This window comes from Sapajus apella, unplaced genomic scaffold (genome assembly GCF_009761245.1).
Source record: "Sapajus apella isolate SASKATOON/1434 unplaced genomic scaffold, GSC_monkey_1.0 scaffold21, whole genome shotgun sequence".
Taxonomy (NCBI): domain Eukaryota; kingdom Metazoa; phylum Chordata; class Mammalia; order Primates; family Cebidae; genus Sapajus; species Sapajus apella.
Window position 1 is genome coordinate 18,951,129 of NW_022436961.1, and position 23,851 is coordinate 18,974,979.

Genomic DNA, 23,851 nt, shown 5'->3' on the forward strand with positions numbered 1-23,851 from the left:
CTTATGCTAGAAGGGCCAAATGGAAGCCACTGAAAGGACTCCTCCCCACCAAGACAGCAATCCAAAAACAATATTGCATTTCTGGGAGAACTGGTGATATCAGGGTCACCATCAAATATTAATGTTGCAAGACTGTGATCCTGGGGGGAATGTGACTGAAATTCTCAAAATGGGCAGCCATGTGAGAACATTCATTTTCCGTGCAAATGTCCACTAGAGGGCACCCACTACGTAGAGCCAGCAATCTGGTTGACAAGGTGACCATCTGGTGAAAGTCAGTCAGCTTTTGCCCCATAGCATATGCAAAATAGCCGTGCAGAGGAGACTGAAGTGGTTCATGGGCTGAACAATGTACGTTTTCCTCAAAAAGCCAATCTAGATACTGGTGCTCCAAGTTTCCAATATGCAAATAGCAGAGGCTGAAAACCTCTGGATACTGTACTCCTGGTCTGGATACTGTACTCCTGAGTTTCCAAGATGCAAATAGCAGAGGCAAACACTGAAAACTCCTGAGATGGCCCAGCTGGTCATGTGGCTGCACACTGATTACACCTGATCTCTTTCAGGGACAAATGTTTAATCCTCTATGGAAAAAACACTTACTACGGATGTGGACTTTACTCTCCTGCTTCAGTGATTCCCCCAGCACCACGATGAGCAGACACACTGAATATCTATTCAACAATGATGCATGCTGCACAATATTGCCTGTGATCAGGAACACACTTTATAGATGGTTTCAAGTTTCAAAGCTTTGGGAGTGAGTTCTGATTGGTCACGTTCGGTGAAAGATCCATCATTAGACCAGTCACTTCTTTCTACAGGTGGGGTTTTATAAGAATGTCAACTCCCTTACTCACAAAAATGGATGGTTGAATTGGGAGAAAGATCCCCAATTAATACCTCAGCATTAATTTTCTGTTCTCCTAAATTTTTCATATTTATCATAGCACTGTTTGGTTTTTCATTCTTGTCTTAATTTTCAAACAATGAAGAATAAAAATGTATATTCTCAATATATGTTTAAATAAAAATGTTTCTGATAACATCTCATACCTCACATGTATATATTTCTTAGCAAATAAGTGGTTACTATTACTTTCTTTATTTCTTCCTTTTTTATTTTGCTCACCCAGGTAGACCCTTACTACATTTTTTGAATGAAAAGAAACTTAAGCCTTAATAAATTATCTCATTTGACTCCTTACAATGAAATGAGATATTTGGGGCAGAATAATAGTATCCCAGTTTAACACTGAGGACACCAAGGAGTAGAGAATGTCACACAATGCTGAACAACTGAATTTGAATTAGAACACTGTTGTTTTTCAGTTATGTTCTTTCCAACACTCTATTATCTGTGGCTATGACAGTGATGATTGAAGTAGGCCATGGTCTTTCAACTAAACAACATTAAAGGTCTTCCTTGCAAATGCCTTTTGGGGAAGCAAGGACCATTTCCCCATCACAAGGCTGACAGCATCAGGGGTTCCCTCTCTCTTTCTTGATAATTGCAGTGTAGGCTGTGACCTAGATGAAGCCAATGACTTAATTTTTCCTGGATTTTAAGTCTTGGAAAAAAAATGATATGAAGATGTTCAAATAGATAATAAACAATTCATAGCAATGACCAGAATGAGAGTCCAGCGGAAGCTTTATTATCCCACATCCTGTGCTGATCGTGCCATTAGCAACCTCCTTAACTGAAGGAGGCTCCAGGCTTGTGTGCATAGCATTCTTTGCTTCCTGCATGCCATTTTCTCTAGCTGGGCTCTTCAGCCTCTTCAGTGATTCTCTAAGGGATCAGATATTCTTCCAGTATATTTCTTTGCTGCTTACATTAGCCAGAGTTCTTACAACCATATTGCTAATGATACTTGATGTAACCAAAGAGAAGCCAACATAGAGAAACCAGATGATCAGAAGAATACCAATTACTCTTCTTTAATTTCCACTGTCCAGGACTACATCTTTTTTTTCTCTTTTTCAATTCAGTTGCTATAGTTCACAATTCAGCAGTTTACATTATTCCGACTGTTACTGTATAAATGGTATGCTATCTCTACCCACCATGGACACTATGAATAAACAGATTCTTACATGAGAATGTGTCATGTTCTCTCTCTTTATTAGATATGTAACATGAATATGTGATATGCTTTGTGATCTTTAGCAATGGTTCATTTTAAAGTATTCACTCAATCGTAAGAGACTTAGGTGTCAACATCCTCATTTACCAAATCTACCATAAAAAGAGTAGTCAGAACTTCCTTAACTAGGCTCAGGTGCCTGAACAGATCTGATGGAGTCCTGTAGCTCTCTGCAGGACAAGGATGTCATCCAAAAAGCACCCAACTAAAGAGAACAATGAGTATGGTAATGAGAATGAAAGGAAATGACAACTTTTTAATCATCAGCCAAAGTGCAGGATACCCCACAAAGGACAAAAAGAAAACACCATCTTTTGAATAATAGTTAAAAGAAGAAGATGATTCAGAAAAATTAAAAAAAAGTAACTAAATGGCTCAAGATTGCATTTTTCTTTGCACTATAAATGGCAATTGCAGTGCTTAATTTTGAGCCTTTTATTATTAAGCTATGAATACAAATTATCTTAAGAAAATTCCTTTGCAAGGCAGAAGCTTTCTCAAAATGTAAACGACTTCTTGCCATTCTGTTGGAATGCCTACAGTGAATTCACACAGCACTTCACATGGAACTGTCTTAACTAAAGAGGCTTCTCTAGCTGTTCTGACATCATACGGAAGAGATTTTTGTTTATTTGCTCATTTTATTTTGTTTTACAATAGTGGAAGCTAGTATATCAAATATTCCAGGCTGACTATAAAACCTGTAACAAAAATACTGTATTTCTTAAATTTTTTAAATAACTACTAGCTAAGGAGAATTGCTAGAAAGTTGGGTACGGACATGATATATTTATACCTTGAAATAAACTCCTTGCAACCAAATCACTTGCTATATTCACACAACATGAAAAACGAGCAAGTTAGGGCCTCTAAAGTTAGCTAGTAAAAAACTATTTCAATAAAGAAACAGTGTTATTTATTTAAGAAATACACTGTAGAATCTAAATGCTTTCCAGGAACCAAACATTTTAATATTTTATGGTAATTCATTCTTTTTTATACACAAAATTTTTATATGAATAACAAGGAAGAACCTTGCCTCTGGAATTTACTGTGTGATATCTTAAAAGTTACTTAACCTCAGTTTTTCCTCAGTAAAATGGGATTAGAAAAGGACCTCTTAGAATTAAGTTCGTTAAAAAAATACATATAATCATGCTTGGCATTTAGTATTTCCTCTATAAATGTACTGCAAAATTGTAAATGGTAAATTAAAGTATTAATATTTGAAATTATAAAACCAACATTAACTTTTTCAGTAATATTATACAATTATATATAAATGAGTTTTAGGGAAATCTCAGAAACATTTTGAAATACCTTAAAAATGAAATAATTATATGAAATTCATAGATTCTGTGAAAAACAATACCCGTTTGTTCATAAATCACATGCACTTAAGCCATTTTCTGTTATTTACTAAAACAAAAGAAAAACTGTTATTGGTGCATCTATCACAGGATTTAACAAAGTAAATTAATTTTATTCCAAAAATACATTTAAGCTTCTCAAAACATCTGAATCAACTGGTTATAAGAACCATTCTAAAAAAATTATGCCAATTTGCCTTTCATTAGCAATTCACAGAAGTAAATATCTGGTTCCTTAAAACTTTATTATTTTCAAGTTTGTTCTATTATTTTTAATAATTTATTAATTAAAATATTACTTTATTTTAAATAATTTTTCAAATTAATAAATGAGATTTCTTTCTTTTTTCTTTTTTAAAAAAATTTCATTTTTTTTTTTTTTGAGATGGGATCTCACTCTATGGTCCTGGATGGAGTGCAGTGGCAAGATCTTGGCTCACTGCAGCCTCCAACTTCTAGGCTCAAGCAATTCTCCCGCCTCAGCCACATGGGCAGCTAGTACCATATGCAAGTGCCATCACACTTAGCTTAAAAAAGTTTTTTTGTAGAGATAGAGTCTTGTTATTTTACCCAGGCCAGTCTCAAACTCCTAGCCTCAAGTAATTTTTCTGCCTTGGCCTCCCAAAGTGCTGGGATTTCAGGTGTTAGCCACCATGGCTGGTTAATCTTTTCTTTTTGATATGTTTTGCATGTTCATCTGATTGTAAGGGCAGTTAATATTATTTTCTTAGTGCATTGGTCATCTACGTTTATTTTGTGAACTGCTTTCCCATTGTATAAACTCATTAATTAGGTTAGTTTTTCTTTGCCCTCAATGATTTTATGAGAACTTGTAAACCAAAAACAAGGACTCTGTATTTTGACTGTTATCCCCCCAGCTTTTTCTTGGCATTTGGTTATTTTTATTGCGGTGTTTTAAGAATATGATTTTTTAAAAATTACTTGTAATCAAATCTATCAATCTTTTATGATTTCATTTCCTGTCTTTTTTTGTTATTGTTTTTGGAAAGGATCTAAATGAAAAGAAAAATGTGAGTGAGAGAAAATATTTGTAATATGCCTAATGTGAAAAGGCCTAGAGTCTAGACTATATAAAATATTTCTAAAAATAATTACCTAGTAATAGAAGATATGGTAATTCAGTAATTTTTCTTCTAGGTAAATACCTCAGAGAAATTTTTGCACATGTGCACCAAGAAACATGTACCATAATCTTCAAAGAAATGTTCATTACAATCCCTGTTAGAAACAACCGAAGTACCCCTTAAGAATAAAATTAAAATATATTGTGGTGCACTGATTCACATAACTATTGATCTTATTACAAATATAGGCATATTTATATGAAATATGATGTGTATATATTTGTAATATAATATATATTATTCAGACTTAGGAATATGTGTGTCTGTCTATATATATGCTTGTTATATATATATGTATGCTATATATATGCATATATATACATATATATATAGTTGGCTTTGTTTTGTTTGAGTCAGGGTCTCAGTCTATTGCCCATACTGGAGTGCAGTGGCATGACCATGGCACACTGCAGCCTCAACCTCCCTGGACTCAGGTGATCCTTTTGCCTCAGCCTCTCGAGCAGCTGGAATTACAGGTATGCACCACTGTGCCTGGGTAATTTTTTTGTTTTCTTGTTTGTTTGTAGAGACAGGGTTTTAGCATGTTGCCTAAACTGGTATTGAACTCCTGGGCTTAAGTGATCCACCTGCCTTAAGCCCCAAAGAGGTTGAGATTACAGCCAACTGTAATTATTTCAGTAAAAATAATGTTTTGTGAAAAAGTCATGAGTTTAGTCACAATTTAAACTATTGCACAGTGGCTACTGTGACAGTTTGTTGCCACTGAATTGATGCATATTACATCACTAGCAGCGTTACCTGGTTATTACTTTGCAATATCCATGCAAATAAAACAGTTAAAAAGTCAAATAGCATTACAGTACTGTAATAAAAATAGTTTGACCTTGTCGAGCCCCTGAAAAAGATTTGAGAGCACAAGAGATCAGCAGACCATACTTTGAGGATTACTGGTTTAGTGTATTGTTGTAATGGGATATTACTCAGCAATGAAAATGTGTAAAATAAAGATGCAGAAAACTCAATCTCCTGACTATAATTTTGAAAAAAAATGAAGCAATGCCTACATAACACATACAGTTAATTTTAATCAGCTAACTTTCTGAAATGGGTAAAACAGAACTGTTTAGGGATGCATAGATGTGATAAAACCAAAGAAACACTGAGGTGCCTGCTTATCACTAAAGTCCTACCAGTAGCTACCTCCCATGAAGGGATACTGCTGTAATTGGGGAGGAGCAGATGATGGGCTTCTGGGAGCTCATTTATTTCTGATCTATTTCTGGATTTGAGTGGTTTCATAGTTGTTTATCTTGTAATAATTTCTCAAACTGTACATATTTCATTTACCTTTCTGTATTGATATCACGTCAAAATTAAGTAACAAAACTGATGAATTAACATTTATTCTGGCTTGTATTTCTTTTCTAAACTTGGTTAGTGCCAAAGAAGAGTCTAGTTCTAGTCAGATTCTCCCCCATCCCTTATTAAATGGTTTATTTTTCCCCTAGAGATGTGAAAAGCCACCTGAGAATGTTCATGTTCTTTATAACTTGTCTCTCTATATCCATGTGCCACCCTCACTTTGTACGAAATAAAATTTCTTCTACTTATGATGCTCAATTTACTTGATTTTTTTCTTTGCTGGCAAGTTGTTGCTTAATTTGTTTCACCTATTATTAAATCTATGGGTCACCATTCTCCTTGTCTTTTCCAAAGATAGCATAATGAGGTGCCCTTAACCTTATCTGCCCTATAATTTGCATGCCTGAGAAAGCAGCTTACTTTTAAACCCTTCTCTAGTGACAGAATCTAAAGATGATGAGAAGGCACATCAGCTCAAGAAAAGGTACTATAGACTCTTTGTAGTTGAGGCTTGACTACTTGAAAAAATGACCTGAAGGTTCAGAATATGTACTAATTTGCAAACTAGCTGAGACAGAAATTTGGATGACACATGCAGTGAGGTTGGTGTATAGGAGCATCACTTAGCTAGAGAGAAAACTTAACGGATCACATACCATCATCATGGTACCATAATCAATGAGTCTATTATTTAGCTATATGCAGAGAAACTTCTAAATTTTTTCTGCATTTTATTGAACAGGATCTCTGAAAAGAATGTAATAGTCAGGTGCTGATAAGAAAAATGGACTCGACACATACAATTAAAAATTTAGATAATACTGCAAAAATTATTTCAACAAATGTTAAACTTACAAATGTTAACTAAAGAAAAGAGCACACTCTTTGGGAGACCAAAGCCAGTGGGTCACCTGAGTTCAGGAGTTCGAGACCAGCCTGGCCAACATGGTGAAACCTCATCTCTACTAAAAATAGAAAAATTAGCTCGGCACGGTGGCAGGTGCCTGAAATCCCAGTTACTTGGGAGTCTGAGGCAGGAGAATCGCCTGACCTCAGGAGGTGGAGATTGCAGTGAGCTGAGATTGTACCATTACACTCCAGCCTGGGCAACAAGAGTGAAACTCCATCACAAAAAAAAAAAAAAGAAAAAAAAGTACAGACTGTTTTATTTTTGGTATAGATTTTTAATTCTCACTAATTTTTTATAAAATCCATCTGGACATTACTACTAAAAAAATCTTATTTAAGAAAAGAAAAATGATGTATTTCCCTAATTATGAGAGTTTCTAGGTTACCTTGGTAGGTTTATATCCAAGCCTAATTCCTTGATTTTTACTCTCACTTAGAAATTGAAGGAAGAAACTAGACCTTGTGATTTTCCTAACACTGTTTTACTTTTGAGCAGTAACAGAGTCAGAATGTTTTAGGTTGAACTAAATGTTACTGAAGCTTTTGTTAAAAGAACAGTTTTCTAAACAATTAGCATATATTTATTGGTTTCCAGATATTAAGGACATCCATTAGTTAATTCGTTCATGCATGTAGTCATGACTGTGTTCATTCAACAATGGTTGTAACAATCAAATTAGAAAACATATAAAGGTCTTAGCAAACTAAAAGAGTACACAAATATGTATGTTATTATATCTGTATCTACATAATTAATACATATATAGTTAATGCCAGGTTAGTTGACACAGGAAACGCTATGAAGAGGCCATTGACAATTTGGTCAGAGCAAAACATGGCTAGTTATTGACTCTTACATCACAGGTGGAATTGCTGTAGTTGAGGAGGACAGAATAAAAGCAGGGAAGTAAGGACATAAAGACAGTGAGTTGAAGAACGTGTGATTTAGAAATAAGGCTATGAAAAGAATGCAATAATTAAATTTGGAAAGGCTACTATGAGGACACAGGAAAGGAATCATGAAAATATTAGGAGGAAAATAAAAGTTTTCAGGGATGTAGTGTTTGCTGTGAAAAAGTCACATATTGTGGTTCTGGAATAAGCCAGGTAAATGTGGATCTCTGATAGTCACTAAAAACATTTTCTTCAAAAAGAAATATTTTCTGTATATACAAAAATGTCACTGAATCATTTAATATTTTGCCACTATAAAATCTATAGTATACGTGAAAAAATACATTATAACAAAAAAAGTATTTTGTTTAAAATTATACAATTAGAAATAGAATCTGATTAAATAATTACTTGATAATTTTTTGACACTAAAATTTTAGATGATGCTGAGAATAAAAGCTCAGATAGAACTAGTGAATTTCAGTATTAGTAAATCAGGAGGTAAGAAAAAAGTTATAATTCTTATGAGGTAACATCTGGTTCAGGGTTGAAGCTAGAAATTCTTAGCCTTTTTAAAAATAGAATATTCTCAGTATTTTAAGTTTCTATTGAACATCAACTTGTATATTTTAATGTCAATAAAGCTATTAGATACATATTTTTTGAAAACTTTTCTGTGTTGAGTGTAAATATTCATAAGTCAAGAATACAGCTTGAAAACAAGAAAACATACTTTGTATTCTTGTTATATTTTAAAATTGAGAAATAAGATGTTTAAGGAAAGTATTTAACAGTTAACCCAACCTCCATTCTAGAGTTGAATTTTTTTCCTACCATCCATTTTTTAATAATATTGATTCCTTCTGTTTGTTGTCTGATGAATGTAATAATCTCAAGTCTTGTAAGGATGGACTGTAAATCCAACAAACTGAAAAACTGCTGACTTTGAGCTGGGGAGCAATAAAGTTAATAGCTGTGTATTCTAAATTTGACAAAATGATGTGTATCACTATCAGAAATAAATACAAAGTTTCTTAAATCAGAGTGTACGAAGTAACTAGATTTGGCATGCACACCAATCTAAGCAGAGTCATAGGGGAAGAACACAATTGTAGCATCCATAAATAAAATATACATATAATACTGGCACTATAACATACACATTTTATGTTCTTTCCAGATGGGATGAGAACTGTTTAACAATGATTCTAAGTACAGTAGCATGACTGTCAGCATTGTTTAAGATAAAGAAACTTCAAATTTGGAATACTGAAAAAAGTGAAAACTTTATTCAACATAAAATAAATCGTTCTTCTCATGATTAGTTATCTTTGCCCTCAACTACTCTTATTCTTTTATGTATGTTTTAAACATGATCTTGCTGTGTCTCGGGCTGGAGTACAGTAATGCTATCTCAGCTAGCTGCAGCCTCATCCTCTTGGGCTCAAGTGATTCTTCTCCCTCAGCCTCCCAAATAGCTGGGACTAAAGGCAGGTTCCACCCAATCCAGCTAATTTTTGTACTTTTTGTAGAGATAGGGTCTCCCTATGTTGCTCTGGGTGGTCTCACACCCCTGGGCTCAAGCGATCCACATACCTTGGCCTCCCAAAGTGCTGGGAATAGAAGCGTGAACCAATGCATCTGGCTTAACTATTCTTAAACCTAAGTAATCCAGCTGTCCTCTTGTTTAAGTATCACATTTTGAGTACTCATTTGAGTCCTAAAGGGTTGAAAGCTTGTAAATTGCTTTTTTCACATTTCACTGATGTCTTGCAAAAACTGGGGACATCTATCTGTAACTGAACTATAATTCCCATGTGAATTCCTCTGATTTGGGAATACTATTCATAAGTAATTGTCTTGCTGTGATTTAAAAAAAAAAAACACCACTCAAGTATACACATTCTAGACATAAATGCATAAAATTTTAAAATGTGGTCCTATAATATTTCAGAGGATAGATCTTCATTTAAAAATGTTTGACAGACAACATGGGACATACATTCATATTCAGTAGTTGTAATTTTGAGAAAGAATTTGTCAGAAGTTTACCTAACACCAGTTATAAATTATTTTACTTTTGGAGGCAATACAACACTTGATCTTTAAATTTTCTCCAAATTTTTGCTTCCTACTCTTCCTGACTATCCAGGAGACAAAGTTAAACAATTAGAACTACTTGATCACTCACAGTTTCACCAAACTCCATTATTGTTTGAATGGACTGCCCTTCAAATCACCAATTTTCATCAAACCTGTGACATGAACTTTTGGTTTCTACTCCAGGGCTGCTGGGGCTGCACTCCAAATTTATTATTTTCAGTTTGACTGATGCACCTTAACGGGCCAATCTCTTAACTTGTTATTTAACCCTTCAGGATCCAATCTAAGCTTTCTGGTAGTCTTCTGAAGCTCCAACCAAACTTCACTTTTCCTTTATACTCAGCAAAATATCAAATTTCATGCCTTCCTGAGAAAAATGAGGTTAAGAAGCTTGATCTCCCTCTAGATACTGACTCCAACATGAACATTTATCTAGATATGTTTTCTTCCGGCTTGCCACTAATGCCAGAAGGTAACTTTATCCCTACAAACCCTGCTGTTCAGAAATAAGTAACATATCCCCTCTGTCCTGAATTCTGCCTCTTTCTGTAGCTTCGTAAGTCTTTCCAATCAACTGTTCTTTTTCTTTTTTTTTTTTTTTTTTTTTTTTTTTTTTTTTTCAGTTTTCTAGTTCTTCCAGCACTTTTTCCTTGGTTTATGAAAAAAAAAATCTTAATAAAAGCAAATAAATATTTTAAAATTAAAATTTCTCTTTATTTGACATTCTCCTCAACCTATTTCACACTCTCTTCTTTCCATTCTTACCACATGATTTCTCAATCAACTGCAATGTGCCTTCATCCTCATCATCAGAGAAAATATTCTAAAGTCACCAGTGAGCCTTAGATCACTCATTAAAAATTTCTCCTCCTTTAACTTCTGTTTCAGCTACCATACCATTGAACATTTTTTTCAGCCAATTTCACTATCTATTTCTTGGTTTATTTTTTGCTTTACTTTTCACAAAATCTTCTCTGCCTATGCAAGTTCAAGGATTTCATGATTCTTAGAAGCATTTCTATAAAAGAAGCCCTGATTCTTGTCTCTTGATCCAGAATCCACACAGTACTTTGACAGTGTAAGTTGAAATTCACACATACATTCATTTTTTCTGGATATTTTCACCTTTCAATTTCCTGAAATTATTTTAAATTTAACATTTATGAAACTTAGTTTAAGTATTTCAAATATAAAGTGGTGGAAAAAGTTATCTCTCTCCTTTCTAAAATCAATTAAAACAATTTTTAAAAAGGATGACTACACCACTGACAAAATAAGAGAGCAATCATAACTTCTAATTACAATCTCCAAAGACAGGATTGTGAATTTTGGTAAAATTTTTCCTTGATGAAGAGAATCATACACAGATACTAACTCAGAAAGTTACCCCAAAATAGACATCATATCATGAGCTCGATCAGAGTTCCCTTACTTGGAAAGAGTCTGGCTGAGTAGTTATGTTGCTTGCTGTATGTTAGATCTTTGTTTTGTGTTACTAGCTAGAAACATGAGAAACAAAGAGGAATAATTTTAACATAAAGCCGGCTGCTGGAATGATATGGTGGAGACTATGGGACAAAAACTATAATATAAACAACATAGTCACCCCGATCTTGTGAGGAATAAAAATATTAAACAATAACCTGAGCAACATATCAAGTCCTGATTTCCACTAAAAATAAAAAATAAATCAGCCAGGTATGATGATATACACCTATAGTTTCACCTGCTTGGAAGGCTGAGGCACGAGGATTGCTTGAGCCCAGGAGTTGAAGGCTGCAGTCAGCTATGATCATGCTTCTGCACTCCAGCCTAGGTGACACAGAGGACTTTCTCAATTAAAAAAAAAATTAAATGAAAAATAAAAATAATAAATATAATTCTGTGATTTGAATGTCTTCTCCAGAACTCTCACTGAAATTTAATTACCGTTGCACCATTGTTAACAGGTAGCGACTTTAAGAGGTACTTAGGTTATGAAGGCTCTATCTGCATGAATGAATTAATGCTGTTATCATGGAAATTCAGCCCCCATTTTCTTTTTGTCTCTCACATGCTGTCTTGCCATGTGATACCTCTGCTGTGGAAAGACTGTCGCCAGATGTCAGCACCATGCTGTTGGACTTCCCAGCTCCAGAGCTGTGAGCCAAATGCATTTCTATTGTTTATAAATTAGCCAGTTGGTGATATTCTCTTATAGTAAAAGAAAATGGACTAAAACACATGGAAAGACAGAGCTTTACTTAAAGCCAAAAAGGTTTAGAAAAACTAGACTGCTGCAATGGAATACCTAAAACTGATTGTTGTTAGAGTGAAATTTAGAGAGCATGGAGTAAAGCATGTGAGATGTAAAGGGTACTTCACAATCCTGACCCCTTCTTCATTCCATCCTTTAAGGAATATTTAATCCCCCATTCAATGATAAGTCATATCTGGAAGGTGTTCAACATGGATGCATGTAAGGACAAGAAACAGCACTAATAGAACCATGGAAACAAATGGCAGATGAACATGAAAGATATTCATAAAAAATGGGTGAATACTACGAATAAGCTTTACTACAACAAATCAAAGAAATTAAAGAAAACCTGTTAGCTGAAACAAAAGCTGAAACAAGAGACACAAAACCTCAAAGAGGAGAGTCGTTTAAAACAAGAAACAGTAATCTGCCATAAATCAGTAAGAAAATGATTTTAAAAATCAAGGCTATTCTCTACAAGAGGAGAAATACGAACACATTTCACAGATAGCACAATTAAGCACAGGGAGGAGAATATGGTCAAAATAAATGAGTGAACAGCAAGGAGTTAAAACTATATACAACATGCAGATAATTAGTATCCCTGTAAAGTAAAACAATAGAGCAAATCAAGTGGCCAAAACATTCAGTATTTTGAAATTAAAAATAGGAATCTATTGTTTGTAAGTGTTCATTTTCTAGAGGAAGTATTGAATAAAAAATGAATGTCAATGAACATCCGTATAGTTAGTTACTGGTAATGGTAATTAACTACAAAAGTAGCAATCCTACAGGATACCCAGTTGAAAAATCAAGTCATGTATTAAAGAGGGAAAAAGCAAATTTTTCCACTTTCCCTTCAATGCTAAAACAACAGTAAAGCAGTGTCTTCAGAGTCCTCAGTGAAATTCCTGTGACTCAGTGATTTTTATACTCTTCCTAATTGTTACTGGGATTTAAAGGAGATAGAAACTTTCCAAAGGTAGAAATTCAAGAACCTGAGATATGTATAATTAGAAAAATACCTTTGCCCCCTACAAAATGCCCTAAATGAAGGGGACATAAGGTAAAACTTGTAAAAATTCTCATCATTAAATAAAACAAAACAAAAAACTATACCACTGATAATATAAATTCTACAAATCACTTATTTCTCTATTTGCTTTTACAACCATAATTCTTTAAAAGCAGTCTTTATATTCACACTCCAGTTTCTCTCATCATATACTTTAAAAAAAATCCAGACTTATTAGATATAATAAATTACATACTAGAAAATTCATCTATTTTATTTATCTGATTTTTAATAAATTTATAGCATTGTGCAACCATCACCACAATCTAATTTTAGAACATTTCTGCTAACTCTCTGTGACTCTCACTGCTGGTTTACAGTCAATTCTCATTCCCACTTTGTTCCCAGCAACCAATAATCAATTTTATGTCTCTATAAGTTTGTCCTTATTGGTTTTTCTTTAATTTCATGGGTACATCTGTAAGTGTGTTACGTAGGTAAACTTGTGTCTCCTGGGGTTTGTTGTACAGATCATTTCACCACCCAGGTATTAAGCCTAATATCCACTAGTTATTTTTCCTGATCCTTTCTCTTCTCTCACCCTCCACCCTTCAATAGGTTCCAGTGTGTTATTTCCCTCTATGTGTCCCTGAGTTCTAAACTCATCATTTAGTTCACACTTATAAGTGAGAACATGCGGCATTTGGTTTTCTGTTCCTGCTTTAGTTTGCTAAGGATAATGTCCTCCAGCTCCATCCAAGTCCCTACAAAGAGCATGATCTCTTTTTTATGGCTGCATAGTATTCCACGGTGTATGTGTACAACATTTATTTTATCCATTCTATCATTAAAGGGCATTTAGGTTGATTTTATGTCTTTGCTACTGTGAATGTGTTGTAATAAACATGTGTGCATATGTCTTTATAACTGAACAATTTATATATTTTTTGGTATATACTCAGTTATGGATCTTTGGATCAAATGTTATATCTGTCTCAAGGTCTTTGAGGAATTGCCAGAGTGTCTTCTACAATGGTTTAACTAATTTACACTCCCACCAACAGTGTAAAAGCATTCCTTTTTCTCAGCAACTTTCCAGCATCTGTAATTTTTTTTAACTTTTTAGTAATAGCTATTCTGAATGGTGTCAGATAGCATCTCATTGTGGTTTTGATTTGTATTTCTCTAACGATCAGTGATGCTGAGCTTTTTTGTGTGTGTATGATTGTTGGCTACACATATGTCTTCTTTTGAGAAGTGTCCACTCATGTTCTTTGTACACTCTTTAATGGAGTTGTTTGATTTCTAATGTTTTTTTTTTTCTTAAGTTCCTCACAGATGCTGGATATTAGACCTTTGTCAGATGCATAGTTTGCAAAATTTTTTTCCCATTCTGTAGGTTGTCTGTGCACTCTGATGATAGTTTATTTTGCTGTGCAGAAGTTCCTTAGTTTAATTAGATCCCATTTGTCAAATTTTTCTTTTTATTGCAACTGGTTTTGGAGTCTTCCTTATGAAATCTTTGACCGTATCTATTTCCTGAATGGTATTGCCTAGGTTTTTTCTAGGGTTTTTATAGTTTTGAGTTTTAAATTTAAGTCTTTAATCCATTTAATTTTTGTACATGATGTAAGAAATGGACCCAATTTCAATTTTCTACATATGGCTAGCCAGTAATCACAGCATCATTTATTAAACAGGTGTTTTCCCCATTGCTTGTTTTTGTCAGGTTTCTTGAAGACCAAATAGCTGTAGATATGTGGTCTTATTTCTGTGTTCTGTATTCTGTTCCATTGGTCTATGTGTCTGTGCTTGTACCAATACCATGCTGTTTTGGTTACCATAGTCCTGTAGAATAGTTTGATGTCAGGTATTATAATGTCTCCAGCTTTATTCTTTTTGGTTAGAATTGCCTTTATTATTCGAGCTCTTTTTTGGTTCCATATGAATTTTAAAATGATTCTTTCTAGTTCTGTGAAGAATGTCAACGGTAGTTTAAAGGGAATAAATGAATCTGTAGATTGCTTTGGTCAGTATGGACATTTTCACAATATTGATTCTTCCTATCCATAAGCATGGAATGTTTTTCTATTTCTTTATGTCATCTAGGATTTCTTTGAGCAGTGGTTTGTAGTTCTCTTGTAGAAGTCCTTCACTTCCCTTGTTAGCTGTATTCCTAGGTATTTTATTCTTTTTGTCGCAATTGTGAATGGAAACTAACTCATGATTTGGATCTCAGCTTGACTGTGGTTGGTGTATAGGAATGCTAGCAAGTTTTTCATAATGATTTTGTAATTTGAGAATGTGCTGACGTTGCTTATCAGCTTAAGATGCTTTAGGGCTGAGATGATGGGGTTTTCTAGATATAGGATCATGTCAAATAGGCAGTTGACATGATCCTATTTGAATACCCTTTAATTCGTTTCTCTTGTCTTGTTGTCCTGGCAATTAAGACATTCGAGAGAAATTGATGCTGACAAAATTTCACATTAAAGAAACTCTGAGGGATATTTCACAACTTCAAGGCAAAAGGAACCAATGTTTAAAGTAGACTTAGCAATGAGTAAGACAAATTGCCAAACATGATAAAAGCCTTTCTCTATACTATAAATTATACAATGAGAACACTTTCAAATGATTCCTACTTTAGAAACAAACAAATAAATCATTTAAGTCCTCAGTTTCTAATGTTTTAAATTTCAGTGTATTAAACTACCATTTTTTAAACTTTTGTATATATTTATAGTGGAGAGTAAAATAATTTTTAATGTTTGAACAAAACATTTTAAAGCTAATAGGACAATTGCCATTTTTTATTGACCAAGTTTACTTATCACATGTTCAACTTTCAGGATTATTTTATTGTCTCATACTACCATGAAAGGGAGGACTGACTATATTTAAAGTAGGTGATTTTAGAAGATGCTTTAGTGCTTTTTTTTTATCCAGGTAACAGTCTGTGCATATTGTGAAAATACAGCAGTAATTAAGATATAATAAAAATCTACATGAAGAAAAAATTCTATAGATTTTTCTTCTAAAACACAAGACAGAATGATAGAAAGAAAACTTTAATTAAACACATTGCTCTGATTGACTGAACTCTCCAGCAAGATAGTATCATTTTATAAGTTATGATATGAGATAGCACGACCAAGAAACTAAAAAAGACCGTGACTTAAAAAAAATAAAACAAATTATAATTAAATTAAAAGATGTAGATTTGATGATAATCTTAGTGAAAGGCATGACAAATAGATATTCACATGGGGCAGTTCTCAAAAATGATCGTAATTGGAATTCTTTGACGTAGTGAAGTTGGTTTGCTTAGTCTGTTTTTAAATTGTGAGTTCCCTTTATCCATAGGCTATATCAATATTGACAGCTTCCCATGATACCACTATGGCATTTGCTCAACATTTTGCAGATGTGTGAACATAGGTTAAAAGAGAAAAGTCAGGTTTTAATTCCCTAGCTTCTGAAGTTGCACTATCCCCAGTCTACCTTGATGTCATACAATTGTCAAGCTCCAGTTTCTGTTCTCATATCTGTTTGTTCCAGACTTTTTCTTCCTTTCTGAGAATTTCTTATACACTGTGCCTACTCCTTTATAAACCAATTGCCGTGCTAGGCAAACATTTAAAGTGGACTCTGGAATTTCACATCGACTATTTTAAATTTATTTTATTTTTATTTCTGGTTTTAAACACAAATATTAATAACATTACAACCACAAGAATGGATTCTGCCTTTCACCCCATCTTGGGTCTTAGTTCATTCAGGTTGTTGTAACAAAATACCTTAGATTGGATAATTTATAAAAGGATAAATTTATTGCTCACAGGTATAGAGACTGGGAAGATTAAGGTGCCTGCAGATTCAGTGTTTGGTGAGAGCTCTCTGCTTCAGAGACAGAGCCTTCTAGCTGTGTCTTCAACATGGTAAAGGGACAACTAATCTCCTTCAGATCTAAAGGTGCCAATTCCATTCAGAAGGGCTCTATCCTCATAACCTAACCACCTCCCCAAAGCCCCACCTGTTAATCACACCACCTTACAGGATGGGTTTTCACATATGAATTTTGAGGGGACGCCAGCATTCAGACTATAGCACCTCTCCACTCATCTCCAGTTCTTGGAGCCTTAAAGTGATGTGAAGTGAAGAACTGGACTCAAGGAAAGGGATGAATAGTGGAAGAAAAAGGATTAATAGTTTTTTCTAAATTGTCCCTTATTGCACTTTCTTGATTTGGAAATTGTACATTGCATTTTTCTTATTTTAGCAATAACTGTTAATGTTTAATACTGTATTTTTAAAGAAAATTTCTATTTTTGGTATCACTATCATATTGCTACATAAGATATGGATATTCTTTAGTGATGTATTTGCCATTTCCTTCTTGTAATGTTTGTATAAAATTTTAAGTCATATCATTTTTAATAGAAACAACAAAACAAGTAGAATATAAATATATTTTATATGACATTTTACACACTCTATATTTTACAGCAACTGGTTTACATTTACATGGTATTATCTCTCACACCTGCTTCTTGCATTTTACTCTTTTCCTCTGGATTTGCTTTTCTTATTGCCACAATCTTGACTCTCTGCAACCTCTGCCTCCTGGGTTCAAGCAATTTTCTTGCCTCAGCCTCCCAAGTAGCTGGGATTATAGGCATGCACCACCATACCCAGCTAATTTTTGTATTTTTAGTAAAGATGGAGTTTCATCATGTTGACCATGCTGGTTTTGAACTCCTGACCTCAAGTCATCAACCCAATTTGGCCTCCCAAAGTTCTGGGATTATAGGCATGAGCCACCATGCCCAGCTGAGGATTATTTTTACATGCTGCTTATGTGGCACATCATGTGGGTTTAGGGGAAAATTAACTTGCTGCATAAAAGAATGCATTTAAGAATTCCTTAATAAAGATGGTATTTTAAAGGTTCACATAAGTGCACAACAGATTCAATGTATTATAAAGGGTATAATTTTTGAAAAATGAGCAAGCATGAGAAAACCTTGCCACATATTAATATCAAAGTTCAAGAATAAAACAATGTACTCTGGCCAAGATGACTGAATAGGAACAGTTCTGGAGTGCAGTTCCAAGCGAGAACAATGCAGAGGGTGAGTGATCACTGCATTTCTAAACAAGTTTTTACTGCCCACAGACCAGGAGATTCCTGGACTGAAAAGCACCATGAATTTCCAGCATGGCTGCCAGAGCAGCAGGTTTCCACACAAAAACCCACACAAATTTGGGCAGCCATTTCAACTGGCACCTGGAATGCCTGGGAGACAGAGCCACCCACTCATCTGAAAAAGAGGGGGCTGAAACAGGGAGCCAGGTGATCTGGCTTGGGGGGTACCATCCCCACAAAGATCAGCAATCTGAAATGCTCTGGATTCAGAGTTTCGCAGCAAGTGCAGCTGGACATGGTATAGTCCAGCTTGGTGGGGGGAAGGGTGTCTGCCATTACTGAGGCAGTTCACCACTACCGAGGCAGTCCACCATTACAGAGGCAATTAGCCATTACTGAGGCAGTTCGCTGATACCGACGCAGTCGGGCATTTCTGAGGCAGACCACCATTACAGAGGTAGTTCTAACTGTATTCCGTAAACAAATCTACAAGGAAGTTTACACAGCAGCTGGGCAGAGCTGTGGCAGCTCAGAAATGCCTCTGCTGATGGACTGTGAATAGACTACCTCCTTGCTGGTCAGGGAATCTTTGAAAAAAGGCAGCAGCACGTCAGGAACTTATAAATAAAGCCCTACCTTCCCAGGAAAGAGAACCTGGGAAAAGAGGTGGTTATGAGTTCTGCTGCAACAGACTTAAATGTACCTGCCCAGCAGCTCCAAATAGAACAAAGGAGCTCACAGCATAGCACTTGAGCTCCTATATGGGACAGACTGTCTCATCAAACAGCTCCCAAACCCTCAAATACCTCATAAAGGAGAGCTCAGGCTGACATCTGAAGGGTATACTTCAAAGATAGAAGAAGAAATTGGCAGCAATCCTTACTGTTCTGTAGCCCCTGTGGGAGATCCTCAGGCAATCAGGGTCTAGAGTGGACCTCCAGCAGTCCTGCAGCAGAGGGGCCTGACTGTTAAAAAGAAAACTAAAAAACAGAAAGAAACAGCTTCAACATCAACAAAAAGAACCTCTACTCAGAGACCCCATCTGAAAGTCACCAACTACAAAGACCACAGGTAAATAAACCCATGAAGATAGGAAGAAACCAGTGCAAAAATGATGAAAACACCAAAACCCAGAATGCCTCTCCTCCTCCAAGGGATAACAACTCCTCACCAGCAAGGGAACAAAGCTGGATGGAGAATGAGTCTGATGAATTGACAGAAACAGGCTTCAAAAGGTAGGTAATAACAAACTTCTCTGAGCTAAAAGAACATGTGTTAACCCAATGCAAAGAAACTAAGAACCTTGAAAAAAGGTTACATGAAATGCTAAATAGAATAAACAGCTTAGAGAAGAATACAAATGACTTGATGGAGCTGAAAAACACAACACGAGAACCTCGTGAAGCATATACAAGTTTTAATAGCTGAATTGACCAAGGAGAAAAAGGATATCAGAGATAGAAGATCAACTCAATGAAACAAAATGAGAAGGCAAGATGAGAGAAAGAGTGAAAAGAAATGAATGAAGCCTCCAAGAAATATGGGATTATGTGAAAAGACCTAATCTACATTTGATAAGTGTAACTGAATGTGGCGGAGAGAATGAATCCAAGATGGAAAACGCTCTACAGGATATTATCCAGGAAAACTTCCCCAACCTAGCAAGGCAGGCCAATATTCAAGTCCAGGAAAATCAGAGAACACCACAAAGATATTCCACGAGAAGACCAACCCCAAGGCACATAATCATCAGATTTACCAGGGTTGAAATGAAGGAAAAAAATGCTAAGGGCAGCCAGAGAGAAAGTTTGGGTTACCCACAAAGGGAAGCTGAACCGACTCACAGTGGAACTCTCAGCAGAAACCCCACAAGCCAGAAGAGAGTGTGGGCCAATATTCAACATCCTTAAAGAAAAGAACTTTCAACCTAGAATTTCATATCCAGCCAAACTAAGCTTCATACGCGAAGGAGAAAGAAACTACTTTATGGACAAGCAATTGCTGATAGATTTCGTCACCACCAGCCCTGCTTTACAAGAGCTCCTGAAAGAAGCACTAAACATGGAAAGGAACAACCAGTACCAGCCACTCCAAAAACGTACCAAATGGTAAAGACCATCAACACAATGAAGAAACTGCATCAATCAACGGGCAAAACAACCAGCTAGCATCAAAACAGCAGGACCAAATTCACACATAACAATATTAACCTTAAATGTGAATGTGCTAAATGCCCCAATTAAAAGACACAGACTGGTAAACTGGATAAAAAGTCAAGATCCATCTCATATGAAAGGGCACATGTAGGCTCAAAATAAAGGGATGGAGGAAGATTTACCAAGCAAATAGAGAGCAAAGAAAAGTAGGAGCTGCAATTCTAGTCCTTGATAAAATGGACTTTAGACCTACAAAGATCAAAAGAAATAAAGAAGAGAATTACATAACGGTAAAGGGGTCAATACAATAAGAAGAGCTAACAATCATTATATATATATACCCAATACAGGAGCACCCAGATACATAAAGCAAGTCTTAATGACCTACAAAGAAACTTAGACTCCCACACAATAATAGTGGGAGACTTTAACACTCCACCGTCAATATTAGACAGATCAAGGAGACAGAAAATTAACAAGAATATCCAGGACTTGAACTCAGATCTGGACCAAGTAAACCTAATAGATATCTACAGAACCCTCCACCCCATATCCACAGAATATACATTCTTCTCAGCACCACATCACACCTACTCTAAAACTGACCACATATTTGGAAGTAAATCACTCCTCAGTAAATGCAAAAGAACCGATATAATAACAATTAGTCTCTCAGACCACAGTGCAATCAAATTAGAACTCAGGATTAAGGCGGCAACTGAGAACTGTACAACTTCATGGACACTGAACAACTGGCTCCTGAAAGTCAACTGGATAAACAATGAAATGAAGGCAGAAATAAAGATGTTCTTCAAAACCAGTAAGAATGATGAAACAATGTATAAGAATCTTTGGCATATATTTAAAGCAGTGTCTAGAGGGAAGTTTATAGCAATAAATGCCCACATGAGAAGAGAGGAAAGATCTAAAATTGACACCCTGTCATCAAAATGGAAAGAGCTAGAGCAAGATAAAAAAACTCAAAAGCTAGCAGAAGACAAGAAATAACTAAGATCAGAGCAGAACTGAAGGAGAGAGACACAAAAAACCCTTCAAAAAATCAACAAATCCAGGAGCTGGTTTTTTTCTTGAAAGATCAACAAAATAGACAGACCACTAGCCAGATTAACAAAAAAGAAAAGAGAGAAGAATCAAATAGATGCAATAAAAATGATAATGGGGATATCACCACCAATTGCACAGAAATAAAAACTACAATCAGAGATTACTACAAACAACTCGATGCACATAAACCAGTAAACCTGGAAGAAATAGATAAATTCCTGGACACTTGCATCCTCCCAAGCCTAAACCAGGAAGAAGTCAAAACCCAGAATAGATCAATAACCAAGGCTGAAGTTGAGACAGCAATTAATAGCTTACCATCCAAAGGAAAAAAAAAAAAAACCCAGGTGGGTTCACAGCCAAATTCTACCAGACATACAAAGAAGAGCTGGTACTACTCCTTCTGAAACTATTCCAAACAATCAAAAAAGAGGGAATCCTTCCCAAAGCATTTTATGAGACCAACATCATCCTGATATCAAAACCCAGCAAAGACTAAACAAAAAAAGAAAACTTCAGGCCAATATCCACGATGAACATAGATGCAAAAATCTTAAATAAAATACTGGCAAACCAAATGCAACAGCACATCAAAAACCTTATCCATCACAATCAAGTAGGCTTCATCCTGGGGATGCAAGGCTAGTTCAACATACACAAGTCTATAAATGTAATCCACCACATAAACAGAATCAAAGACAAAATCACATGATTATCTCAATAGATGCAGAGAAGGCCTTCGACAAAATTCAAGAGCCTTTAAGCTAAAATCTCTCAATAAACTAAGTATCTAATGGAATGTATCTCAAAATAATAAAAGCTATTTATGGCAAACCCACACCCAATATCACACTGAATGGGCAAAAACTGGAAGCATTCCCTTTAAAAATTAGCACTAGACACGGATGCCTCTCTCACCACTCCTATTCAATATAGTATTGGAAGTTCTAGCCAGAGCAATCAGGCAAGAAAAAGAAATAAATGATATTCAATCTGGAATGGAGGAAATTGAACTGTCTCTTTGCAGATGACATGATGGTGTATTTTGAAGACCCCATTGTCTCAGCCCAAAACCTCCTTAAGCTGATAAGCAACTTCGGCAAAGTCTCAGGATACAAAAATCAGTGCACAGAAATCACAAGCATTCCTGTATACCAATAACAGACTAACAGAGAGCCAAATCATGAGCAAACTCCCATTCACAACTGCTACAAAGAGAATAAAATACCTAGGAATACAACTAACAAAGGATGTAAAGGACCTCTTCAAGGAGAACTACAAACCACTGCTCAATGAAGTAAGAGAGGACACCAACAGACGGAGAAACATTCCATGCTCATGGTTAGGAAGAATCAATACCATGAAAAAAGCCATACTGCCCAAAGTAATTTATACATTCAATGCTATCCCCATCAAGCTACCAATGACCTTCTTCACAGAGCTGGAAAAAACCACCTTAAACTTCATATGGAACCAAAAGAGAGCCCACATAGTCAAGACAATCCTAAGCAAAAAGAACAAAGCTGGAGGCATCATGCTACCTGACTTCAAACTATACTGCAAGGCTACAGTAATCAAAACAGCATGGTACTGGTACCAAAACAGAGACATAGACCAATGCAACAGAACAGAGGCCTTGGAGGCAATGCCACACAAATGTATGGTTTGTCAAAGAACCATATGATCTTTCATAAACCTGATAAAAACATGCAATAGAAAAGGATTCGCTGTTTAATAAATGGTGTTGGGAAAACTGGCTAGTCATGTGCAGAAAGCAGAAACTGGACCCCTTCCTGACACCGTACACTAAGATTAACTCCAGATGGATTAAAGGCTTAAACATAAGACCTAACACCATAAAAACCCTAGAAGAAAACCTAGGCAAAACCATTCAGGACATAGGCGTAGGCAAGTACTTCATGACTAAAACACCAAAAGCATTGGCAACAAAAGCCAAAATAGACAAATGGGATTTAATTAAACTCTAGAGCTTCTGTACAGCAAAAGAAACAATCATTACAGTGAACCAGCAACCAACAGAATGGGAATAAATTTTTGCAATCTACCTATCTGACAAACGGATAATATCCAGAATCTACAAAGAACTAAAATAGATTTACAAGAAAAAAACAAAAAACCCATTCAAAAGTGGGTGAAGGACATGAACAGACACTTTTCAAAAAAAGACATATATGAGGTCAACAAACATGAAAAAATGCTCATCATCGCTGGTCAATAGAGAAATGCAAATCAAAACCACCTTGGGATGCCATCTCATGCCAGTTAGAATGGCAATCTTTAAAATATCAGGAGACAACAGGCGCTGGAAAGGA

The 23,851-nt window shown here is 35.4% G+C and overlaps 1 long non-coding RNA gene across 1 annotated transcript; it reads right to left on the reverse strand.

Moving 5' to 3' along the window:
- Positions 1-9,871: 9,871 nt before the first annotated feature.
- LOC116558227 lies at positions 9,872-23,353 on the reverse strand. Its single transcript, XR_004271911.1, has 3 exons — positions 23,196-23,353; positions 17,756-17,765; positions 9,872-9,888 (listed from the first exon to the last, which is right to left on the reverse strand). It is a non-coding gene; the product is annotated as an uncharacterized LOC116558227 (long non-coding RNA).
- Positions 23,354-23,851: the final 498 nt, after the last annotated feature.